This window comes from Canis lupus, chromosome 1 (genome assembly GCF_011100685.1).
Source record: "Canis lupus familiaris isolate Mischka breed German Shepherd chromosome 1, alternate assembly UU_Cfam_GSD_1.0, whole genome shotgun sequence".
Taxonomy (NCBI): domain Eukaryota; kingdom Metazoa; phylum Chordata; class Mammalia; order Carnivora; family Canidae; genus Canis; species Canis lupus.
Genome location: NC_049222.1, coordinates 23,951,702 through 23,976,734, shown reverse-complemented (window position 1 = coordinate 23,976,734; position 25,033 = coordinate 23,951,702).

The following is a 25,033-nucleotide window of genomic DNA, read 5'->3' as shown; positions in this document are numbered from 1 at the left end:
CCTGCCCGCCTGCCCGCCTGCTCGCCTGCCCGCCTGCCCGCCTGCTCACCTGCTCACCTGCCCACCTGCTCGCCTGCCCACCTGCCTACCTGCCCACCTGCCCGCCTGCTCACCTGCTCGCCTGCTCACCTGCTCGCCTGCCCACCTGCTCACCTGCTCGCCTGCTTGCCTGCGCTTCCTCGAAGCCTGAGTGACCGCGCGGGCAGCAGGGTCGCGGGGACACGGCCGGTGTCCTTACAGGAGAGGCGGCTGCAGAAAGGAAAATGTCACCACAGAAAACCCTAAGAGAGATCCGGGCTGGACCCCGCGTTCGCGAGCCAAGGCCCGAGCCTGGGAACACGCGGCCCGGCTGCGCCACCGCCCGGAGCCCACTGCAGGGCCCTTGGCGGACACCGAGGACCCAGAGCCGAGCGGGACACCCCAGGCACCCAGCCCACGCGCTTGCCCTCTGGGTGGGTGCGCGCCAGGGGGCACCGGGCAGCACCGGGGGCGCGGGCCGCCAGCCGGGGGCCACCAGGACGTCCAGTCCCGGGTCGGGGCCACGAACAGGGCGTCCCCCGGTAACCAGCAAGTCGGGGCCTCGCAGGTACAGGTGGGCCCGGGCCACAAGCGATTTGGGCCTCCTCGGTGCTTCCCTCCGGGAGCTCCCATTCATGGTGGGGTGGGGGGTAAGGGTGGTGGTAAGGGTGGTGGTGAGGGTGGCCTCACCCCGACAAGGTGACAGGGTCTTCCTGTGCCCAGATGTGGGTCTTACTACTCAGAGAAGGTGAGGGCAACCAGGCAGGGGACGACTGCCGGTGACATACTTTGTTGCTCACGGGTCCCTACAGGGGGCTCAGGAGTCCCCAGAGAGATCTCACAGGTCCCCAGAGGGGGCTCATGGGTCCCAGAGAGGGTTCACAGGTTCCTATGGGAGTCTCACGGGTCCGGAGAGAGGGCTCCCTGGGTCCCTAGAGGGGGCTAACTGGTCCCAAAGGATCTCGCGCATCCCAACAGGGAGCTCACAGGTCCCTAGAGGTGGCTCACCGGGTCCCTACAGGGGACTCAAGGGTCCCCAGAGAGGGATCACGGGTCCCCAGAGAGGGTTCATCAGGACTCAGGAAAGGGCTCATGGGTCCCTAGAGGGGGCTAAAGGGTCCCCAGAGAGGGCTCACAAGTCCCTAGAGGGGGCTCATAGGTCCCTAGAGGGTGCTCACAGGTCCCTAGAGAGGGCTCACGGGTCCCCAGAGGGTGCTCACAGGTCCCTAAAGTGGCCTCATTGGGTGTCTAGAGATGGATCACGGGTCCCCAGAAAGGGCTCACGGGTCCCTAGAGGGGGCTCATGGGTCCCCAGACGGGGCTTATTAGTCCTTAAATAGGGCTCACGGTTCCCTAGAGAGGGCTCCTGGGTCCCTATGGGGAGCTCACAGGTCACCAGAAGGAGCTCATGGGTCCCTAGAGAGGGCTTACAGGTCCCCAGTGAGAGCTCACGGTCCCTGTGGGGGACTCACGGGTCCCCATATGGGGCTCACTGGGTTCCCATAGGGGGCTCACTGGGTCCCTAGAGGGTGCTCATAAGTCCCCAGAGAGGGCTCCCTGGGTCCCTAAAGGGGGCTCACGGGTCCCTAAAGGGGGCTCCCTGGGTCCCTAGAGGGGGCTCACGGGTCCCTGGAGGGGTCTTAAGAGTCCCCAGAGAGGTCTCACGGTCCCCAGAGGGGGCTCACGAGTCCCTAGAGGAGGCTCACAGGTCCTAGAGACGGTTCATGGGTCCCTAGAGGGAGCTCACAAGTCCCTAGAGGTGGCTCACCGCTCCCCACAGAGGCCTCACGGGTCCCTAGAGAGGGCTTACGGGTCCCCCAGTGAGGGCTCACGGGTCCCTATGGGGGACTCACAGGTCCCCACAGGGGGCTCACTGGGTCCCCATAGGGAGCTCACTGGGTCCCTAGAGGGTGCTCATAGGTCCCCTGAAAGGGCTCACGGGTCCCCAGAGAGGGTTCATCGGGACTCAGGAGAGAGCTCATGGGTCCCTCGAGGGAACAGGTCCCAAAGGATCTCACAGGTCTCGACAGGGAGCTCATGGGACCCTAGAGGTGGCTCACCAGGTCCCTACAGGTGACTCAAGGGTCCCTAGAGAGGGATCATGGGTCCCTATGAGGGGCTCACAGGTCCCTATGGGAGGCTCACGGGTCCCTAGAAGGGGCTCACAGGTCCCTATGGGGGCTCAAGGAGCCCTACAGGAGGCTCACTGGGTCCCTAGAGGGGGCTCAAAGGTCCCTATGGAGAGCTCACAGGTCTCTAGAGGAGGTTCACTGGGTCCCTAGAGGGGGCTCACTGGTTGCTAGAGGGGGCTCACGGGTCCCCAGAAGGGGCTCATGGGTCCCTAGAGAGCACTCATGGGTCCCTATGGGAGTCTCACGGGTCCCCAGACAGGGCTCACTGAGTCCAGAGGGGGCTCAAAGATCCCAAGAGGCATCTCATGGGTCCCTAGAGGGGGCTCACGGGTGTCTAGAGGCCGCTCACCGGGTCCCTAGAGGGGGCTCATGGGTGTCTAGAGGCCGCTCACCGGGTCCCTAGAGGGGGCTCACAGGTCCCCAGAGAAGGCTCACGGGTCTCTAGATGGGGTTCACGGTCCCTAGTGGGGGGTCACGGGTCCCTAGTGGGGGGTCACGGGTCCCTAGAGGGGGCTCACGGGTCCCTAGTGGGGGCTCACGGGTCCCGAGAGGGCTCACCGGTGAAGCAAAGCCGTGCGGGTCAGGACGCCAGTGGGGCAGGAGGAAAACCAGGGCAAAAAACCAGGTGGGAATGCATGAGCCAGGGGAGCAGGCTCCGCAGGTTTAGGATCGGCTATTTTGAGTCATCGCAGAGGGCTCCGGGGGTAGGTGTCGGGTGCCGGCCCTGGGGTGAGTGGGGCAGGGAGAGCCCCGGGAGGCAGGCGTCGGGGGCGAGCTCGGGCCGGTTGGTTTGCGGGCGGCCGGTCGGCGGCCGGGAGGGACGAGCCAGCCCCGCGCCGGGCAGTGCGGCCAAGTCAGCAAGGCCCAGATGATGACGCATCAGTGGAGCGGGCCTGTCCTGCCCGTCCGGCCGCCCCACTCCCCGCTCGCGCCGTCTGCGTAGCCCAGGGCCGGGCTATCGAGGGCACAGGCATCTGCAATGCCTGGCAGCTTCTTAACTAACTGAGGAGACGTGGCCCCGCAGTGGCACAGTTACCCCGAGAACTGGACGTTGGTGTCCCCACGGAGGCCTGCCCGTGAACGCGCGTAGCAGTTTATCTCGGAGGAGCCTCCGCAGCAGCCAGTCTCTAATCGTCAGGTAGTCTACAGTGTCATTTACTCGGAATTGCTGAGGTTGCAAACTTAGACGGGAGGGGGCTGCGGGGTGCCAGGGTTACGGTGCTGGGGGGCGGCAGGAGGCAAAGCTTTCTGGTTCCAGAATCCTTCTCCATCTTGCAGGAGGAGGGGGGAGCGATCTGCACACGTGGCGAGACGCTCAGCGCCGCACACCTGTCTGTGCACGTCCCTGCCCCGTGTGGGCCCTGCCGCCGCCCTGCACCCGGTCCCCGCCCGGGCCGCTGGGGAGGCAGGTGCACGGCCCGCGCCGCCTCGGTCCTAGGTTTGCAGCTTCCGGTGAGTCTGTGACCATATAAAAATGAAAAGGAAGCAGATGTCACCCCTTAGCTCTGAGGGGGTCCTAAGGCCCAGGGCATGGTCTGCACTAGGCCCGCACCCAGTGCCCCGCTGTGACCCGTGGCTGCCGGCTGGACGGCCAGCTGCAGGCAGGAGGCGACAGCCATCCGCCTGTCCCCGAGCGGGCTGTCAGGTCCCCCGGGGCGAACGGGCGTCCCACACGGGGCGTAGGCACCACGCGTGTCCTCCTCCCACCTCCCCGCAAATTTGGTTTCCTGGAGAACGTCTTCATGGTGAAGGGTGGCCGCAGCCCTGGGGGTTTAGCCGTCACCCCCCCCCCCCCCGCCCCAGCCCTGGGCTTGGTTCTCAGGCGGCGAGACCCGCCCAGAGAGCTGCGGAGGCCGTGTGGCCCACTGAGCCCCGCCGGAGCCCCGAGGCCCGTGGGGACACGTCCTCCCTGCGCCGCACCCCAGGGGCTGGAGGCAGCAGGAGGGGAGTGAGCTTCTGGGGCGGAGGGGGGCCTGGTGGGGGCAGCCCCGGGGCAGGTGGCCCTGCAGGTGGGGTCCGTGAGGCTGGGCCCAGGCTGGTCCCCCACATTGGGTTCACGCATCACTGAACCAGTGGCGAAGGGGGCCTGAGGACGTGACTGTGGCAGCACAGGGGGGTCAGGGGGGTCGGGGGGTCGGGGAGCTGGGGGGTCGGGGAGCTGGGGGATGGGGAACTGGGGGGCCGGGGAGCTGGGGGGCTGGGGGGCCGGGGGCCGGGGACCTAGCCTCTGCAGCAAGTGCCGGGCGATGCACTGAATGATGTCGCCCTGAGGCCCACCGTCGGGGGCCGCTCCTGCTGGGCGGGTGGGTGGGCTCGGGTCCCCTCCACGTGGGCGACCGGCTCCCTCAGCTCCTGCCCCAGAGCGACCCCCACGCTGCAGGTCCGGGCCTGGAAGGTGCTGAGGCCGCAGGCCCCCTCGTGCGGACTCCATGCCCAGGGTCACAGCCGCCCCCCGCCGCCTCTATGGGGCACAGGCCTTTCATTGCGATGTTCAGTGTCGCTGCACTGTGAGGACTTGGGGCGCTGGGCGTCATTCAGTGGGGGAGCGAGGCCCCCAGGGCCCAGGGCGACGCTGTGGCGAGGGTCCCTCGGGCTCCCGGGCGGAGCCAGCGCAGTCCCCGGCAGCGCAGGGCCAGGCTCCCTGGGGCACGTGGCCAAGGGGTTCAGGTCCGGGAGCGCCTGGCCTGCGGAGCGCCCGGGGGCGGGGACCGGCTGGTGGGCCTCCCGGTGGCCGCGGGCCCTGGGCAAGTAGGTGTCTGGGCGGCCGGAGTAACTGGCTTCCAGAGATTTGCAATGAGGCCGCGTGCTCCTGTGGCAGCGCAGGAGACTCCTTGTCGGGGCGCCGGGGGCTCCCTGGGGAGCATCTACCTGCGGCCCAGGCTGTGACCCCGGTGCCGGGATCGAGTCCCGCGTGCGTCTCCCCGCGTGTGGCCTGCTTCTCCCTCTGCCTGGGTCTCCCTCGCTCTCTCCGTGTCTCATGGATAAATAAATAAAATATTTGGAAAAGCAAAGGAGAGTCACGGTGTGGGTAGCCCTGCCCTCCGCCCGGCTGGGCCTGCAGAAGCGGCGCAGGACAGACGCTCGGCCGAGGCCCAGGCGCCCCGAGCGCACACTCCCCGCACGCGGGCCTTCCCCACGCGGCCCGTTGCTCCCCCCGTGGCAGCAGCGCTGAGGCCCCCTGCGGAAACCGGGGAGCAGCGGCCCCAGCAGCCAGATCTGCTGCTTGGCAGCTTGTCCAGGACTCAAAGCACGTATTCAAAATCGGATTTTCTAGTTAAAAAAAAAAAAAAGGAAAAGGAAAAGAGACGCCCGTGGGATTTCAGCACCACCGCCCCGCGCACCTGAAGCGTCTCCCTCCGGCCGGGGCCCCTGTACTTTCTGGCTGTGCACACAGCCCTGAGCTCGGGGCTGATGAGCCAGCGACAGGCTTTCTAGCCACCACCCCCACCCCCCCGCCCCGGGCCTGGGCCGACGGGGCCGTGACACCTGGACCCACCAGCACGCCCGAGGGAGACACGGCCGCCAGGTCCAGATTTCAGAGAACGTGAATCCTCCCCGGCTGGATGATGAGTCAGGAGGCATCAACCGGGGTTAAGCTGCAGTATTTGGGGGTAACCTCCCCCGAGCCTTCCGGTAAGGGCCGAGCAGAGCCCACGCGGCCGGCCAAGGGGTGGGGGGGGGGCACCCGCGGGTCCCTCGGCCGCTCAGCGTGGGAGCCCAGCGTGGGAAGCCCCTTCCCGGGAGGCTTGTCCGGCTCCTTAGAGCTCTTCCGTGGGTCCCCGCGAGTGTCCTTGGCCCCCGCCCCTCTCCTGCCACCCACCAGCCGCGACAGTCCTCACCCCCTGTGCATACGGCCTCCCCGTTGACCAAGAGCTTCGGGGCACCACCCGAGGCTGCCTTTGCCGACCCCGGACGGGGCGGGACTCGGGTGGCCCACACTCCTCCAAGGCCCCACAGGGCCCACGCAAGAGAAACAAAACCAACGCTAGCCGGCCCCAAACACACACAAAACCCTGCGCATCTTGTCCCCGGATAGGACGTCACCCTTAAATCTCCGGATCTCTCCTACCTACCCCGTCGCCCCCGGCTCCGAGGGGAGTGTGAGCCCTGCGGTAGGGTTTGTGCTTCCCAGAGATGCTTTTCGGGGGTGCCCAATATGGACTTGTCCACCGCGCGCCCCCCAGGCCTGAGAGTGCTGCTTCGTGTGGGGATGAAAAAAGAAAAAAATATATATAGCGTTGACCATTGAACAATGCAGGGGTCGGGGTGCCAAACCCCCGGGGTTTTTGCCGTCAAAAATCCCCCTATAACTTCCGAATCCCCCAAACTCCGCTACTGAGAGGCTACCGTTGACCAGAAGCTTTACTGAGAACACGGACAGTTGATCGACATCCTCATGCGTTATACTGTGACCAATATTCTTATGACAAAGTAATCTAGAGAAAAAGAAAAATACCGTTAGGAAACCCACACGGAGGAAAACCTGCATGTGCGGCCCGCGCTGTGTTTATTGGGAAGAGCCTCGCCCCGACGCGGCCTCCAGCCCCGCGGGCTCAGGGCCCACACGAGGGGACCGGTGGAGGCGCGTGCAGGTCACCCGTTCCAGTGATTGTCCTTGATACTCAGATTGTCCCGTATTTGGCCAGTTGCGCTTGGCTCCTGCGTCCTCGGGAGCTTCCTTGCCAAGCGCCCAGACAAGCTGGCCTGGGCCCGTCTGTCCACCACCGCCCGCCCCCCGGTCCTCGGGGCGCTGGGCCTCTCCCGGGTCTGCGGTTTTGCACGTCGCTGTTGTTGTGAGAGTACACGTGAGAGCCAGTGCGGCTGGGTAAGGAAGTCCTTGCCTCTCATCTTTCCTCGAGTACCTTAAATATCTTACCCATTTTTCTCCCGGCAAAAAATGTTGCTGCCAAAATGTTTTTCAACAATCGAATTTTCTTTTCCTTATGTGTTACTTGGTCTTTGTGCCTAGGTGTCCCAAACATGTTTCTCCTTTTTATTTTTAAAGTCCAATATTTTACTAGACGATGGCTTGGAATTGGTCATTTGGGATCACTTAATTATATTAATTATCAGTTAATCGTTAATTAATAACAATTAATTAATTAAAATTAATGAGGATTAATAATATTATTAATTAATATAACTGATTAATATAATTAAGCAATCCCAAATATATAAATATTAATAAATATAATTATTGATTATGTCCCCGTAACAACTTGTAGACCTTCTGTTTCCCCAAAGTTTCTGGGAGAAACGTTATTACTATCTCCTAACTATAGTTATAGTTTTGCTATTTTTTCTTTTAGTCATCAACATTTTGCTTTCTACATTTTTGGGGCTATCTTTTTATGCACATATGAATTTCGATCTTGCTAGATCTTTCTGGTAAATCAAATTTTTTATTGCTACAAAGTACCTCTTCGTTCTGCTTCTTGGTTTTAAATCTTTTTTTTTTTTTCCTTTTTAAAGATTTCATTTTAGGGATCCCTGAGTGGCTCAGGGGTTGAGCGCCTGCCTTCGGCCCAGGTTCTGATCCTGGAGACCTGGGATCGAATCCCGCTTTGGGCTCCCCGCATGGAGCCTGCGTCTCCCTCTGCCTGTGTCTCTGCCTCTCTCTCTCTCTCATGAATAAATAAATAAAATCTTTAACAAAAAATAAAATAAAGATTTCATTTTTAAACAATTTCTGCACTGCACATGGTGCTGGCACTCACGACCCCAAGATCAAGAGTTGCACGCTCCACTACTGAGCCAGCCGGTGCCCTGAAATCTATTTTTTCCCGATATTGATGTCTGCGCTGACATTCTTTAGGGTTTTGATTGCTGTATCCTTCCCCGTACTTCCACTTTCAGCCTTTCTCTATTTTTTATTTTAGGCATGCTTCTTAGAAGCAGCTCATAATTGGATTTTGTTTTTATCAAGTCAGCCTGTATTTTAACTGCAGGATTGAGTCTATCCACATTTTAATTTTATTACTAATTCACTCAGGTTTAAATGTTATTATTTATTTTCTCTCTGTCCACGTTTGTTTCCTTCTCTTTTCTTTCTTGCCTTCTTTAGTTCTTTTTAAATTATTTCACTCTCTTAGTTTGGCAGTCACGGTTTTCACAAAACACAGTCTTTAGTGGTCAAACTTGGAGATTATGATGCTTTTTTGAGTTATCAAATAATTACTTTGATCTTTTTCAAGACAACATGAGTACCTTGGAAAAATCTCAGCTCCGTGTGCTCACTTCTGATACACGCGCCGCTGCCGCCCTGTGTCTGCCCGAGTTGCTGCGGCTCCCGCACAGGCCTCCCCCCACCGCCTCCCCCCCCCCCCCCCCCCCCCGGGCCTGCTCCCTCGGGGTCTCGGGCCAGTAAGCGCAGCGTCACGGCAGCTCTCTGACGCCTCAATAATTTTTCTATTGGAGCCTGCTTTTCTAGCCGGCCGTGCCGAGCCTGCGGGTCTGGTGCACCCCCGGCTCGGGTGGCGGCCGAGACTGCACGGGGGGCGACGGTCTGCTGGTGACAGGGAGCCCACTGGAGGCAGGCCTGCCTGCTCCCGGGACAGCGGATCCCACGGTGCCCTCGCCTCGGCCGTGTCCGGGGAGGCGACTCAGGCCCCGGCATGTGGGGTGACCCGGCCCTGGAGCGGGACGTGTTGCCTAGCTGTCGGGGTGGGCATCATCGCAGAGGGCACCTGGGGTGACCTGCGCGGACCTGGACAGATTCGGGATTGGGGCCCGGGCCCAGGGCCACTGGGGCCCACCTGGCTTCTGCGGGTCAACCCCAAATAGTCTCTTTTTTCCACTTCCACAAAGCGCTTGGTGTGGGTTCAGCAGCCTGGGGTTCACAAACTGGAGTCTGAGCCAAAGGTCAGAGCCGGCCCATCCCCGCCAGGGGCTGAAGAAAGGGGAGACCTGGCATTCCTGGAACTCATGCACAGTCTTCCCACAGATCTGAACCAAACTGGCATGGAGGGGGACGGGGGGCGGCGTCCTGAGGGACCTTCACAGGACACGGTGTGGGGCCCGAGCCTCCACAGTTTGTGCGATGCCCTCTTCTTGGTGTTGTGGACCGAACTGCATCCCCCCAAGTTCACGCATTGGAGTCCTAACCCCCCCCCCCAATACTCCAAAGTGTAACTGTATTCGGGGACAGGGCTTTTGAAGAGCTACTGTAACAGTATGTGCGCACGGTCCCTAATCCAGCAGGCCCGGTGGCCTTGTAGGAGGACGGAGAGACACCAGGGATGACCGTGCACGCAGCAAAGGCCATGTTGGGACACGGCTAGGGGGTGGCAAGCCAAGGACACCACACCTGCCAACACCTTGATCTTGGACTTCCAGCTTCTAGGACTGTGGGAAAGTACATCCCCGTGTGCAGGCGCCCCCGGTCCGCGTGGCCCCATGGCCGGCAGCCTGGGCCCAGAGGCTGGGCGGGCGGGTGCCCTGGGCGGCAGAGGCGGGGGCGCCCCCGCCCCCCCGGAGGCCTCCAGCCTGGCTGTCCCGCCTTCCCTGGCTTTTCAAAACTCCCTCCCGAGTGCTTCATTTGCTGCGCCGTGTCCGGGTCTGGTCGGCCCCTGAGCTCCAGGCCCCGCTGGACGCACCGGGACCGAGGGCGGCGTCCGCTCCCGAGTGAGGTGCCAGGCCTGGCGGGGACCCCTCGCGGCCTCCAGGGCCGTCGTGACCTGCATGGAGCCGCCACGTCTCAGCGTCCGGCGCTGCTATCTGTGCTGTTCCTGTGATCGGGGCTCCTGGGGGCCTGACGATGACCCAAACCGAGCTGCGGCTCGTGTCTTCGGGGCAGGATGACTGGGACCGACCTGAGGACCTACAGTCCCCGGGGGAGGGAGTCGGGGGCACCTGGAGCCCCGGGGGGGCCACTGCGGGGCGATGTGCCCGGGCCCAGCTGCTCCTTCCGTCCGGCGAGCAGAGGCTCAGGCGCAGGCGCCCCCTGTCCACGCTGCTTCAGGTGACCGAGGGACCCAGCGATGAGCGGCTGCGCGGCCCGAGGAGGCAGAGGCTGCGCCGCCTCCCGCCGGTCCTCGGTCCTTGGTCCTCTCCTCGTGGCTCCGGCCGAGCCGCCCGGGGAAGCGTCCCTCTGGGGCCCTCCGCTCCTCTTATTCAAACACCAAAATGACCGTCTGAGAACCCGAGTCGCAGACAGAGTTCCTTGGGCAAGAGGCGGGCCCCGGGTAGCCCAGCGGAGCGCACCTGTGACCTGGTCGTCCCCACCTCTGGTCCCAGGCCCACGCGGGCTCCCGGCACCCGGGGGGTGGGCTTCGCCCTCGCCCCACCCCCGGCCTCCCCTGGCTCCTGTGGGCCCCTCCCAAGCAAGGAAACAAACTCCTTAAAAATCAAAATAAAAAATGAATGAAAAAAGGAAACCAAAAGTCCAGTAACCCCAGGGATGGCAGATTATTTTGCTGGTGTCACTTAATGAGCATGAGCATCCTCCAGCCTGTGTGCCCGGCCCGCCCCACAGGGCCCAGCCAAGCCGGCGAGCAGCCCACGCGGCCGTGTCCACACGGTGACCGCTCCGGGGTGTACCTGCCACCTGCGAGCCTCCCTCCTGACCGCGCACTGAGCGCACCTGCGTGGCCCTGGAGGCGGTCACCCCGCGGCCGCCCGGACCCGCTCACACGGAGCGCTGTGGGGCTGCTCTGCGGCCCTGACCCCTGCGGAGCCCCGAAGCGGCGCTCGGCGGCCCTGAGCATGAAGGTCGGGTCTGAAAGAAAAGGACAGCTGGGGGGGCGGTGCTCGGGAACATGCTGGGCGCTGCTCAGGGCACTGCTCAGGGCGCTGCTCAGGGTGCTGCTCTGGGTGCTGCTCGGTGCGCTGCTCTGGGTGCTGCTCGCGGCGCTGCTCGGGGCGCTGCTCGGGGCTCGGCGGTGGGGTGGCTGCAGGCCCCGGGATCGAGTCCCGGTCGGGGTCCCCACGGGGAGCCTGCTGCTCCCTGGGCTTCCACCTCTCTCTGGGTTTCTCAGGGATAAATAAAGTCTTTAAAAAAAAATAAACTGGGAAGGAAAGGAAGCGGCATGGGGGTGTGCACAGCACCGCACCCGCAGGCAAGCGCAGGCGACCCAGGGCCTGGGGGCAGCAGGGGCTTCCTGCGTGACCGGACCTTGCAGTTTCCAGGCACCCTCGGGGCAGGGACTGCGGAACCTGCACCCTGCGAGGAGGCCGTGGGGCCAGGGGGGACCTGGTCCAGGGGAGCCGGGCCGGTGGTAGCAAGGCCACCGGCGCCTTGTCACCCCTCCTCCCGGGAAGGCCGGTCACCCCGAGGACCAGTCGTGCCCCCGGCGAGTCGCCCCCAGGGACAGAGCCTTAGCTGCCAGAAGAGGAGGAGCTGCACACAGCACCCAGGAACCAGCATCCGCATCCAGCACCCAGGAACCAGGACTCAGGAGCCAGTGCCCAGGAACCAGGGGAACCAGGACTCGGGAACCAGTGCTCGGGAACCAGGACTCGGGAACCAGCGCCCGGGAACCAGGACTTGGGAACCAGCACTCAGGAAACAGGACTCGGGATCCAGCACCTGGGAACCAGGACTCAGGAACCAGCGCCCGGAAACCAGGAGTGGGGATCCAGCTCCCAGGGACCAACACCCAGGAACCAGGACTCAGGAACCAGGGCCTGGGAACCAGGACTCAGGAACCAGCACCCAGGAACCAGGACTCGGGAACCAGCGCCCGGGAACCAGGACTTGGGAACCAGCACTCAGGAAACAGGACTCGGGATCCAGCACCTGGGAACCAGGACTCTGGAACCAGCGCCCGGGAACCAGGAGTGGGGATCCAGCTCCCGGGGACCAACACCCAGGAACCAGGACTCAGGAACCAGCGCCCGGGAACCAGCACCCGGGAACCAGGACTCAGGAACCAGGACTCGGGATCCAGCGCCCGGGAACCAGGACTCAGGAGCCAGCGCTCAGGAACCAGCACCAGGAATGACTGGGGAACCAGCACCCGGGAACCAGGACTCGGGATCCAGCGCCTGGGAACCAGGAGTCAGGATCCAGCTCCTGGGGACCAACACCCGGGAACCAGGACTCAGGAACCAGCCCCCAGGAACCAGGACTCTGGAACCAGGACTCAGGAATTAGCGCCCAGGAACCAGCCCCCAGGAACCAGAACCTGGGAACCAGGACTCAGGAACCAGGGCCTGGGAACCAGCCCCCAGGAACCAGACTCGGGAACCAGCCCTCAGGAACCAGGACTCGGGATCCAGCACCCAGGAACCAGACTCGGGATCCAGCACCCAGGAACCAGGACTAGGGAACCAGCGCCTGGGAACCAGGACTTGGGAACCAGCACTCAGGAACCGGGACTCGGGATCCAACACCTGAGAACCAGGACTCAGGAACCAGCGCCTGGGAACCCAGAGTGGATATCCAGCTCCCGGGGACCAGCGCCCGGGGAACCAGGACTCAGGAGCCAGCGCTCAGGAATCAGCACCCAGGAACGACTCGGGAACCAGTGCCCGGGAACCAGGACTCGGGATCCAGCACCTGGGAACCAGCGCCCGGGAACCAGGAGTCAGGATCCAGCTCCCAGGGACCAACACCCGGGAACCAGGACTCAGGAGCCAGCCCCCAGGAACCAGGACTCAGGAACCTGCACTCGGGAACCAGCACCCAGGAACCAGGACTTGGGAACCAGCGCCCAGGCACCAGGACTCAGGAATCAGCGCCCAGGAACCAGCTCCCAGGAACCAGGACTCAGGAACCAGCCCTCAGGAACCAGGACTCGGGAACCAGTGCCCAGGAACCAGGACTCAGGAGCAGCGCCCGGAACCAGCCCCCAGGAACCAGGACTTGGGAACCAGCCCTCAGGAACCATGACTCGGGATCCAGCACCCAGGAACCAGGACTAGGGAACCAGTGCCCGGGAACCAGGACTTGGGAACCAGCCCTCAGGAACCATGACTCGGGATCCAGCACCCAGGAACCAGGACTAGGGAACCAGTGCCCGGGAACCAGGACTTGGGAACCAGCACTCAGGAAGCAGGACTCGGGATCCAGCACCTGAGAACCAGGACTTGGGAACCAGTGCCCGGGAACCAGGAGTGGGGATCCAGCTCCCGGGGACCAACACCCAGGAACCAGGACTCAGGAACCAGCGCCCAGGAACCAGTCCCCAGGAACCAGCACCCGGGAACCAGCACCCGGGAACCAGCACCCGGGAACCAGCACCCGGGAACCAGGACTCGGGAACCAGCACTCAGGAACCAGGACTTGGGAACCAGCGCCTGGGAACCAGCACCCGGGAACCAGGACTTGGGAACCAGCACCCGGGAACCAGGACTTGGGAACCAGCACTCCGGAACCAGGACTCGGGATCCAGCACCCGGGAACCAGGAGTGGGGATCCAGCTCCTGGGGACCAGCACCCGGGAACCAGGACTCAGGAAGCTGTGCTCGGGAACCAGCACCCAAGAACCAGGACTCGGGAACCAGCCCTCAGGAACCAGGACTCGGGATCCAGCATCCAGAAACCAGGACTCGGGAACCAGTGCTCGGGAACCAGGACTCGGGAACCAGCACCCGGGGACCAGGACTTGGGAACCAGCCCTCAGGAACTATGACTTGGGATCCAGCACCCAGGAACCAGGACTAGGGAACCAGCGCTCGGGAACCAGGACTTGGGAACCAGCACTCAGGAACCAGGACTCGGGAACCAGCACCCGGGAACCAGGACTCAGGAGTCAGCGCCCAGGAACCAGGACTCGGGAACCAGTGCTCGGTAACCAGGACTCGGGAACCAGCGCCCGGGAACCAGGACTCGGGAACCAGCCCTCAGGAACTATGACTTGGGATCCAGCACCCCGGAACCAGGACTAGGGAACCAGCGCTCGGGAACCAGGACTTGGGAACCAGCACTCAGGAACCAGGACTCGGGATCCAGCACCTGAGAACCAGGACTCGGGAACCAGCACCCGGGAACCAGGAGTGGGGATCCAGCTCCCGGGGACAACACCCAGGAACCAGGACTCAGGAACCAGTGCCCAGGAACCAGCACCCAGGAACCAGGACTCAGGAGCCAGCGCCTGGGAGCCAGCACCCGGGAACCAGGACTCGGGAACCAGCCCTAGGAACCAGGACTTGGGAACCAGCACCCGGGAACCAGGACTTGGGAACCAGCACCCGGGAACCAGGACTCAGGAACCAGCACTCAGGAACCAGGACTTGGGAACCAGCACTCCGGAACCAGGACTTGGGATCCAGCACCCGGGAACCAAGAGTGGGGATCCAGCTCCCGGGGACCAGCACCCGGGAACCAGGACTCAGGAAGCTGCACTCGGGAACCAGCACCCAAGAACTAGGACTCGGGAACCAGCACCCGGGACCAGGACTCAGGAGCCAGCGTCCGGGAACCAGCATCCGGGAACCAGGACTCGGGAACCAGGCCTCAGGAACCAGGATTCGGGAACCAGCACCTGGGAACCAGCACCCGGGAACCAGGACTTGGGAACCAGCACCCGGGAACCAGGACTCGGGAACCAGCCCTAGGAACCAGGACTTGGGAACCAGCACCTGGGAACCAGGACTCGGGAACCAGCACCCGGGAACCAGGACTCGGGAACCAGCACTCAGGAACCAGGACTCGGGATCCAGCACCTGGGAACCAGGACTCAGGAACCAGCGCCCAGGAACCCGGAGTGGGGATCCAGCTCCTGGGGACCAGTGCCCGGGAACCAGGACTCAGGAGTCAGCACTCGGGAACCAGCACCCAGGAACGACTCGGGAACCAGTGCCCAGGAACCAGTGTCCGAGATCCAGCGCCTGGGAACCAGGACTCGGGAACCAGGAGTCAGGATCCAGCTCCCGGGGACCAACACCCGGGAACCAGGACTCAGGAACCAGCCCCCAGGAACCAGGACTCAGGAACCAGCGCTTGGAACCAGCACCCAGGAACGACTCGGGAACCAGCGCCCAGGAACCAGGACTCGGGACCCAGCACTTAGGAACCAGGACTTGGGATCCAGCACCCGGGAACCAGGACTCAGGAGCCAGTGCCCAGGAACCAGCGCCCAGGTACCAGTGCCCGAGATCCAGCGCCTGGGAACCAGGACTTGGGATCCAGCACCTGGGAACCAGGACTCAGGAGCCAGTGCCCAGGAACCAGGACTCGGGAACCAGCACTCAGGAACCAGGACTCGGGAACCAGCACCCGGGAACCAGGACTCAGGAGGCAGCACCCAGGAACCAGGACTCAGGAACCTGCGCTCAGGAACCAGCACCCAGGAACAACTCGGGAACCAGCGCCCAGGAACCAATGCCCGAGATCCAGCATCCGGGAACCAGGACTCGGGAACCAGCACTCAGGAACCAGGACTTGGGATCCAGCACCCGGGAATCAGGACTCGGGAACCAGCGCCCAGGAACCAGTGCCTGAGATCCAGCGCCCGGGAACCAGGACTTGGGAACCAGCACTCAGGAACCAAGACTCGGGATCCAGCACCCGGGAACCAGGACTTGGGACCCAGCACTCAGGAACCAGGACTCGGGATCCAGCACCTGAGAACCAGGACTCGGGAACCAGCACCTGGGAACCAGGAGTCGGGAACCAGCACTCAGGAACCTCGTCTCGGGATCCAGCACCTGAGAACCAGGACTCGGGAACCAGCACCTGGGAACCAGGAGTCGGGAACCAGCACTCAGGAACCTCGTCTCGGGATCCAGCACTTGGGAACCAGCACCCGGGAACCAGGACTCAGGATCCAGCCCCTGGAATCAACACCCGGGAACCAGCACCCAGGAACCAGGATTCGGGATCCAGTGCCTGGATCCAGCGCCGGGAGGCTTGGGCCCCTGTGGCCGCGGCGAGGACTGGGGGGCCACCTCCCCGCCCCGAGGTCCTGGGGCCGGAGCTCCCAGGTCTGGCGGCCTCAGTGCTGCTCCCGCCTTCCGCCTCCGGGCTCCAGAGGGAAGGTACCTGGTTCTTTCCTCTTGCACCCGGTGAGGGTGCAGGCAGGTGGTAGGAGCTGGGCCGGCTGCTGCGGGGAGGCCTGGAGGGCCTGAGACCCGGGAAGGAAGCCAGGAGCGGGGCGGGGGTCCCGGGCCCCAACGGCTAGGAGGCCGAGGCTGCTGAGCCCAAGCCCTGCTGCCCCCGCCTCGGCCCGGGCTCCCTCCCGCAGATAGTCACACCCACTTGCTTATTCTCAAGTGCACTCGTACAGGGGGTCCCCGAAGCTGGAAGCGCCGCCCGAGGCCTGGACCCCGCAGGGCCTGCTGCTCCGCTGCCTGGTGCACCCCGCGCCCCTCAGCCCGGCCGCGGCCCGGAGGGAAGGAGCCTGCTGTGGGGCCGGGTGTCTGCACCGCCCAGCAGGCTGCCAGGAGCGTCCTGCACATCCAGGCCCAGGCTGCGCCTGCGGGGAGAGGGAGGCCTGGCCCCCTGGCCGGTGAGGGGGGGGACTCTGGGCTCGTCGTGGGGCCCGGCCTTGTCTCCAGGGTGGAGGATGCAGCGTCCTTCCTCGCAGCCTGGTGTCCTCGGGGCGCCACCGACAACGGTCGGGGCCTTGGGTGACGGGGGCGCCCACAGGGGACGGTCCTGAGGACGCCCCCGGATGCCCCCTGGCAACCGTACCGCCTCTGGTTCAATGTGGCAAGGATGCAAAGCCGCTGTGGGTGCTGCGCCCAAAGCTGAACTTGGAGGCTCGGATCCGGCTCCGGGCAGCAGAGGGCGGGGGCGGTGCTCGGTGGCTACGGGCAGCACAGACCTGGAGCGGGGAGTGGGGGGTCCCCCGGTACCTGGGACGGTGGGGGGAGCAAAAACAGCGAAAACCTCTGCGGGGTGGGGGTGGGGGGCTCAGGCCGTGAGGCAGTTGCCTCCGCTCAGGTCGTGGTCCCAGGGTCCTGGGATGGGGCCAGGCTCCCTGCTCCCGGGGTCGGCTTCCCAGCTCCTCACCCCCAGCCCCGCTTCTGCGCTGCTCTCTGTGGTTTTCTCTAAAAGCCTCTCCGGGAGGGCTGGTCATGCAGAAGCGTCTGCGGCCATGGTTCTCCCCGGAGACGTGCTGGGGGGGGCAGGTAGGAGAGTCAGGGCAGGGGGGGATGGAAGGGAGGTCAGGGCAGGGGGGGGATGGGAGGTCAGTGCACGGGTGGGGGCGGGGGGATGGTGCTGGGGGGGCAGGTAGGAGGGTCAGGGCAGGGGGGGCCAGGAGGGAGGTCAGGGCAGGGGGGATGGGAGGTCAGTGCACGGGTGGGGGCGGGGGGATGGTGCTGGGGGGGCAGGTAGGAGGGTCAGGGCAGGGGGGGCCAGGAGGGAGGTCAGGGCAGGGGGGATGGGAGGTCAGTGCACGGGTGGGGGCGGGGGATGGTGCTGGGGGGGCCGGGAGGGAGGTCAGGGCACAGCCGTCAGCAGGGCGAGGCACACGGGGCCGCGGGGCCTAAGGGTGCCCAGTGAGACGGGAGGGGCTGCGGCCGGTGGGGTGGGAGCTGGTGCGAGGCTTGGGCTCCCCAGCCGCCCTTGTCTGCACCCCCTGCACCCTAGACGTATCCCGGTGCGCTGGACGCCACGGCGGTGGGCTTGGGACACAGACCCGGGTGCTAACCCTGCCCCCCCGCTTTGCCTTGGGGGGTCACCTTGGCGCCCTGGGCCCAGTGCCCTCCATGCACTGGTGGGGTGTGTCCTTGCTCTGACCATCTGTCAGGAGAAGTGGGGCGTGGGGGGGCTGCAGGGGAGGCCCCAGGCCCGCAGCGCGCCCGCCAGCACCTGCCCTGCGGTAGGAGGGCCCCGCACCCCGGGGATGGCCGCCTCCTCCAAGGGGCTGGGGGGCTTGGGGCCAACGGAGGGGGAGGACCTGGTCCACTGTCGCGGCACCGAGCGGCGCCCTGAGCCTGGGCCTGCTCGCGGCCAGCAGGGGCCACAGACGCTGGGGCTGCGGGGGAAGGGGCTGCAGGCGGCGCCCCGGGGGGCGGGGGGGACACGGCTGGGCCCTGGGGGCGGAAGGGCGAGGGCCACGCGGACGGCCCACCAGGGGCCGTGGGTGCCCCCCACCCTGACCCGTGGCGCCCTGGCCAGGTCGGCCTCCCCTGCTGGTGCTGGCGGGGGGCCTAAGGGGACTCCTCGCACCCTGGGGCGGCCTGGGCGTCTCCTCAAAATAGAAGAACGTCCTGTGACGAGCGGACACGGTCCCGTGCAGCCGTCGGGCCTGGGCGCGGCCGGTCCACTGTCCTGTGGCCGCTTCCACCGCGCGGGCAGGCGGCCTGCGGAGCGTCAAGGACGGGTGGCCGGGTGCGGGGACACTGTCCCTCCCCCAGGAGCACCTGCACCTTGACTGTCGTGTTGGGTCAAGGAGACGGAGCCCCTCTGGGGGGTTTAGATGGCTCCCTGGCAGGGGGCTCCCGGGACGGCCGTCCCAGAAGGTACGCGTCACCCGGAGGCCGCAGCCAGGACAGGGGACCGGTTTCTAGCCCCGCCGCCAGCAGCTGACCCTCACGTGGCTGCGGCCGAGGCCCCTGTCCTGCGGCTTGTGTCATCCAGTCCCCGGGTACCCCCTGGCCCCCAGCAGGGAGGTCGCAGGGCCGCCGGGGGGCCGCGGGGGGGGCGGCAGGTGCACCTCCTCCTGTCCAGGTGGGGGGGGGGGTCCGAGGGGCCGCAGGTCTGCCCCAGCCGCCCGCGTCACGACCCCTGCTCTGGCGCCCAGCCGGTCACACATTCGTGGCCCCCGTGCCACCGACACACACCCGGTCGTTGTCCAGCCCCGCGGAAGGGCCCGGCTGGACGGGTGTCCCTGTGCGGTGACACAGGGCAGCTCCCACTGGCGGCCGGAGAGACCCGTGGACAGTCCGGCACCCCAGCCCAGGGTGGCTGTGGCCGCCTCTCGTGACAGCACGTGCGGGGACATGGCGACCGCGACTCGTGGGCAGAAACACGAGCTGTGCGTGGACCCGGCCCCTGGGGGAGCGGGAGGGGGGCTCACGGGGACCGGGTGATCTGGAGGCGCCGGCCTTCACCAGCCGGCCGGAGGACTGGGGGGGCGTCGGGGGGCTCGGCGGTGGGCGGCCCAGGCCGTGACCCGGGTCCCGGTCCCGGGATCGAGCCCCGCGTCGGGCCCCTGCACGGAGCCTGCCGCTCCCTCTGCCTGTGTGTCTGCCTCTCTGTGTCTCTCGTGAATAAATAAATAAAATCTTTAAAAAAAACCCCAAGCCTCCAAGGAGTGGCTCCCTTTCGTGGCCGCCCTGTTCTGGTTCCTAGAGACAGCTGCTCCGACAGCGCCGGATCCGCCTGTCCCTGCGGGCCGCGGCCAGGGGCGGGTGGCGGCCACAGTTCCTCGGCCCCGGGGCGGCCGGAGCGCCTGGCTTGTGACCCCAGCCAGCCAACAGGCCGAGGCTCCTCAGAGCCCCCCGCCTCCAGAGCACCCCCCAGCCCGGAGCCTGAGCCACAAGCTGCGTCACCTGAGCCTCCTGGCTGGCAGCGGACCTGCCGCTGGGCGCTATCTTCAGCCTTCCTGCTCCTCTTCCCAGGAGGAAGGAATTCGATCTGCAGAAGGCGGCCCCAAGCTGGGTCCCCAAAGCCCCCGGGAGACCCGTGTGGGAGGGGGACCCAGCTGGCCAGGGACCGGGGCTGGCCCAGGAGACCAGCCTTAGTGGGACTGAGTGGGGAGGTGGCTGGCGGGGCGAGGCCTGGGGCGGAGTGGGGAGCGGAGTGGGGAGCGGAGGCTGCAGGCCCTCCCGGGACGCATCCCGCCCACGGCTGTCACCTGCCCCCAGAGGCCCAGCCCTGTCCGCACCTGGGTGTCCTCGGGCCATCAAGGCCGGGAGCACCTGCGCTGCTGGGCTGAAGGCCACCTTCTTATCTCCTGGTGGGGCTCAGAATCAGCCCCCCTCCCCCACCCCCTACGCCCCCCTGCACCGGGACTCCTCCCCCCTCCCCCTGCTGGATGATAGCAGATCCCACCCTGAACCCGGGTGGACAGCTCTGGGAGGCCTCCACGGCCAGCCACCGCCCGGCCTGCCTCCAGTTCCGTGGGGTGCACCTCCTGGGCCCCGTAGTGAGGCTGAGTGGGGACCCCCCCGGACCCCAGCCCTCCTGAGGCCCCGGAGTTTCAGAGCACAGGGCTGCTGTGGGGCCAGTGGACGGGAGGCAGCGACGTGGGGCCCGCGCACAGGGAGCGGGTGGTAGCGCCGTGCAGGAGAGCGGGTGGTTAGGGACGCCACGGGACAGGCGGGTTGGTCTGAAGGAAGCCTCCACACCGGGGACTCCCAGAGCTCCGAGCGCGGAGGGGCCTGGCGGGGCGCGGGGTCCGGGCCGCCGGGCCAGCAGGGCTGGGCTTCCCGGCCTTCGTTCTGGCATCAGGGTCTCCTGCTCTTCGGTTCTGGCGACCTCGGCGAGTCCCATCTGCAAAATGGGCAACCGGCCTGCCCAGGATCGGCGGAGGCGTCAGACACAATCCTCTAAGGGGCTCCTTCCGGGATGAAGTCATAAAAGGAAAGTGAGGTGCTTGAGAGAGAGAGCTGAAGCCCCCGGTCTGAGGACTCGGCCGGGGAGGGGGCCTGTCCATGTGGCTTCCGGCCTCCCGCCGCCCTGCCGGGTCCCCCCCCCCGCCCCCCCCCCTTCCCCGTTTGCGCCCTTCCCTGACCAGACGCTCACGGCCGGGCGCAGCTTTCCATCCCACGACCGGGGCCTCCCGGCCGCCCAGGGCAGGTCAGCTGCTGTGACCATGCAGGATGCGCTGTCCCCACCCAGTTCCGGAGACAGCGAGCGCCGCGGGTGCCCAAGGAGCCCGGTGCGCGGTCAGGGCTCGTGGGAGGCGGAAAGCGCTGAGGCCCAGCCGCTGGGCTCCTGGAGGTGCGGGGGGCGAGGGGCTCACTTTCATCTCGAATGTGGATCTTGTTCCGCCCAATGCCGATTGCTCATCCATCAAGATCACACACGGGGCCTCCAAGAGGTTCCGGGCCCGCAGCTTGAAGCAGTAACCCCCACGTGTCCCCACGTCTGGCTCCGCAGGCTTGGCCGCCCGGCCCGCTCCGACTGGGCCTCGACCTCGGGGGCGGCCCGGCACCAGTGCTTCCTGCTCTTGGACCTCTGGTCTGGAGGTGGAAGCGTCTGGAGCACACGCCCTCCACACTGGTTTCTGGTCCCTTTGTACACGCGCGAGTGATTTCTTCAAGATCCAAGTGGCAGAGCGACGGACCCGTCGAGGGAGCTTTGCCGGGTCAGACCGCTGTTCGCAGAGGCCCTAAGGCTTGAGGAAGCCCACCCAGGTGCTACGCAGCTTGCCCCGCGACGCCGGGTACGGATCTGGCAGCAAGGGACCGGGGACTCGCACTCGGGTGGCTTTCTCCACCCCTTGGCACGGGCGGTGGCGGGCCTAGGGACGGGCTGGCGAGCCCCGCAAGGACGCACAGCAGCCCCCGCCCCTCCCACGGCCCCGCAGGGCCGGTTCCTCCTCGACGGAACCCGAGTCGGTGGATAAACCGCAGAGAAGTCAGCCTTCTCAGAGGGTGCCGATGGCCGGACTTTCCAGAGAAAACCCTTAGCGGGGAGCCTGCGTCTCCCTCTGCCTGTGTCTCTGCCTCTCTCTGTGTCTCTCAGGAATAAATACATAAAACCTTTAAAAAAAACACAAACTTTTCAAATGGTGAAAACCGCCGCCATGCAGGTGTAGGCGACTTAGGCGTGCTGTTGGACCCTTGTTCAGTCCCGTTTAACCCTTGCGGCGTGAGGGACCCCCCCACCCGCCCCGGTACAGGTGCGGGGAGCACCTCGGGGGGATGCGCCTCGCTGATGCTAGGTGCGGGCACCGCGGGGACGGAACCGGTGCACCCTGGCCGGGCACTTGCGCTCCCCTTCCGTGGGGTGAAGCCCTGCGGGCGCTCCCAGGGTCGGGGCTCTGTCCACTGGCAGATGTGACCCGGCGCCCGGGAGCTCACCCTGGGCCACCTGGTCCTCCCGCCTTGTCGCCGCCTTGTCGCCCGTCCTGGGCCCCGCGGGCCGCTCGGTCGGAGGCGCCCACTGTCTGGGGGGCGGACCCGAGGAGCCGAGCTGCCTTAAACATCACGGCCTGGGCGCCAAGACCCTTATTTGAAAGTCAGGCCCTGGCGTCACTTGCCCGCAGAGCATCGGGTGGCTGAGGGGCGCCAAGCGTCCACCTCAGTGCATCGAGGGCTCATCGAAGGCCGCGGTCGTCGGACGGGGCAGTCTTGTGCCCCGGTGACGGCTGGCGGCGACCCAGGGCGCCCTGGACCGCTGCCACTCGGTGTGGCCCGCGGGCTGCAGAACAGGCGCCACCTGCATCCCACAGCACGCGGGGCCTGGGCTTAGGCCACCGGCGGGGGCGCACAGGGGCTTCCACGCGCGGCACCCCGAGCCCCGGGAAGACGCACCCTCCTCTGGGCCGCCCGCAGCCGGCAGCTGGGGGAGCGGCGGGAACGGGGGGGGGGGGGGGCAGAGCGAGGGCGCCCCTCGGGGCCTCAGGTGATGTGCCCGCCCGCGGGCTGCGCCGTGCAGGGCCCCGGGCGCGGGGGGACGTCAGCGAGGCCTCCCAGGCCGGCATCCCGGCCCCCGTTCCCCCGCAGGCCGCCCGGGCCCCAGTGAGCCCGCGCTCCGACCCGCGAGCCGGGGATTGGGGCCAGGATCCCCTGAACCGTCTCACAGCTCGGTGCTAGTCTTCCTGAAAGTGGGTTTTGACTCGGGGCGGTTCACTTTTATCCTAAGCTACTTAGACTTTTAAGCCTCAGCTTTCCCTCCTGCAAAACGGAGAGGGCGCGGGTGCCCCGGGGCTGCGGCGAGGTCCAGGGTATGCGCCAGTCCCCTAAAGGTAGTGTTCTAGACCCCAAGGGCCTTGGGCTTTGGCTTGCTTTGCTTTTTAGCAGCACCTCGTATTTTTTCAGGGCCGTGACGGGTTTTAAGAACCAGAACAAGGGGGACGCTACGCAGGAGAGCAAGTGAGTCACTCCCGGCATCTCTAGAACTCCGTTTCTGGAGTTGCAGGCAATCCTCACAGGTAATCATTCCCATTTTACAGATGAGGAAAATGAGACTCAGGGGACACAATCTGCAAAATATAGGGTGAGATGCCCTCCGCCAAAGCCCGTTAAAGGAACTTGAATTGAAACCAAGTCCAGAGCTGGAAGATGAGCTTTGTGGGGCTAGTCCAGCAGCAACTTCCAAGACGAAATGACCGGAAAAGCAGGGGAGATGACTAACAAATGAGCTGCAGCCTACAGGGTGGCATACTCGGCTCCTGTCAGTGTTCTCCTCGGACGTCAAGGCCTCAGAGACACAGACTTGGAGTCCATCTGATCCATCTCCTACCTGGAAAGGAGGAGGGCGTCCCCGCGGCGATGACTGGAGGGAGAGCGGAATGCTATTCCTGGCCAAGTTAGAAGAGGTAGGGGCGAGAGCGGAGGGAGGTGAAGGAAGTCAGGGTTCAGGAAATGGAGTAACAACAAGCAAAGCTGACCCCTCAGTAAAGAAAGTAAAAGCGAAGGGACCATTTCTCTGATCCTTGGCCATAAATAGTCTTTGACCCGAGGGTGTACTTTCCAGGAAGCACTAGGAACCACCTGCTCGGGAAGAGGGAGCATAAGGCGTGATCCCGACCAAGAGTGCCCACCGCAGGCCTCGGCGCGAGAGTGACATTGCTTTGGTTTTCGTGTGGATCCAGACAAGCCACTGGGATAGGTCAGGGAAACGAGACACTTCTGGAGCCCGTTTCCTCGACTGCAAGACTAGACGGTGGCTCTCAGAAGGGCGATTCTGGGAACCTTCACCATGTACCGAAGACACCCAGCGAGGTACGTCCAGCCTCCAGGCATCTGGAGCTTCCAGCCTTGAAAGGGAACGTCCGAAGCCACCGCACTGCACTGGTGGCTCAGCACGTGCGGAAAGGAGAATGTACTTCCCGAGAAGCGCAAATTCAGGCACGTATGGGATGGAGGGAGGGAAGCTGCCACTGAACCCGGACACAGCCAACAGCCCGTTCATAATCTATCCTGCGTTTTTGTCAATAGTCAGATACAGGAAAAAAGTCCTCAGCTCAGACAGTACAGATTGTTTTAAAAAAAAGTAGCATTAAAAGCAGCTTTCGGACACCCACACAATTATTTTCACGCATATGCAATTCTTAAAGTTATTTCCAGCAAGTTCCTGGACACTCCGCCAACATGGAAGAAATGAACCAGGCCATCTCTCCAGTTTTGCTCTGCGGTTTTAAGATCTTACCTTCAGAAAAATTTTGTCTCACAAATATTAACCACTTTTTAATAATAAATAGGCATGGCTGTTGATTGACGCTACCAGTCTTCTAATGGTCACCCAACAGTGAACCTCGAAGGCTGTAACTAAAGGTTATTTACACGTGTTCAGCACCGGTGACCTCCACAAGCTACCAATTTTTGAAATTTTTTTTCTGCTTGTGACTTTGTCTTTAAAGCACAATGCACAGTTTCCCTATTTCAGCACAAAACATCTATGACTCAGGTAGATGTGAAATCACTACCCTATTCAGGTCACTTGTTATGAGGTCTCGGTAATTCCCCTGAAACTGCAGGAACAGACAATGTCAAGAGTTCCACTGTTTGCTTTTGATCTTGGGAAAGGTCATGGGAGATACGAGCCTTGGCACTTCAAAATAGAGAAATACGTACGACTTACTTGTTTTAAATAATAACTATTGCATTCCTACCACGCCAAAATCACGTTAAAAAAAAATTCTGTAATGTTTCAATTAGTAGAGGCTAGCTACTGTTGACTTATCCAAGAACATTCTAGTTGAACAGCCCCTCGGTCTGTCTCCGGGGCATAGGTCATGCCTATATGCGGGCTTTTGTACAGCCTTTAAGATGGTGAGACTTTCCTCATCTTGATGTTCAATATTAATGTATGCAATGAATTATGCACAACACCGCCAGAGGCTTTGGGTAAACACGGGAATGTTGCTGGTAGGCAC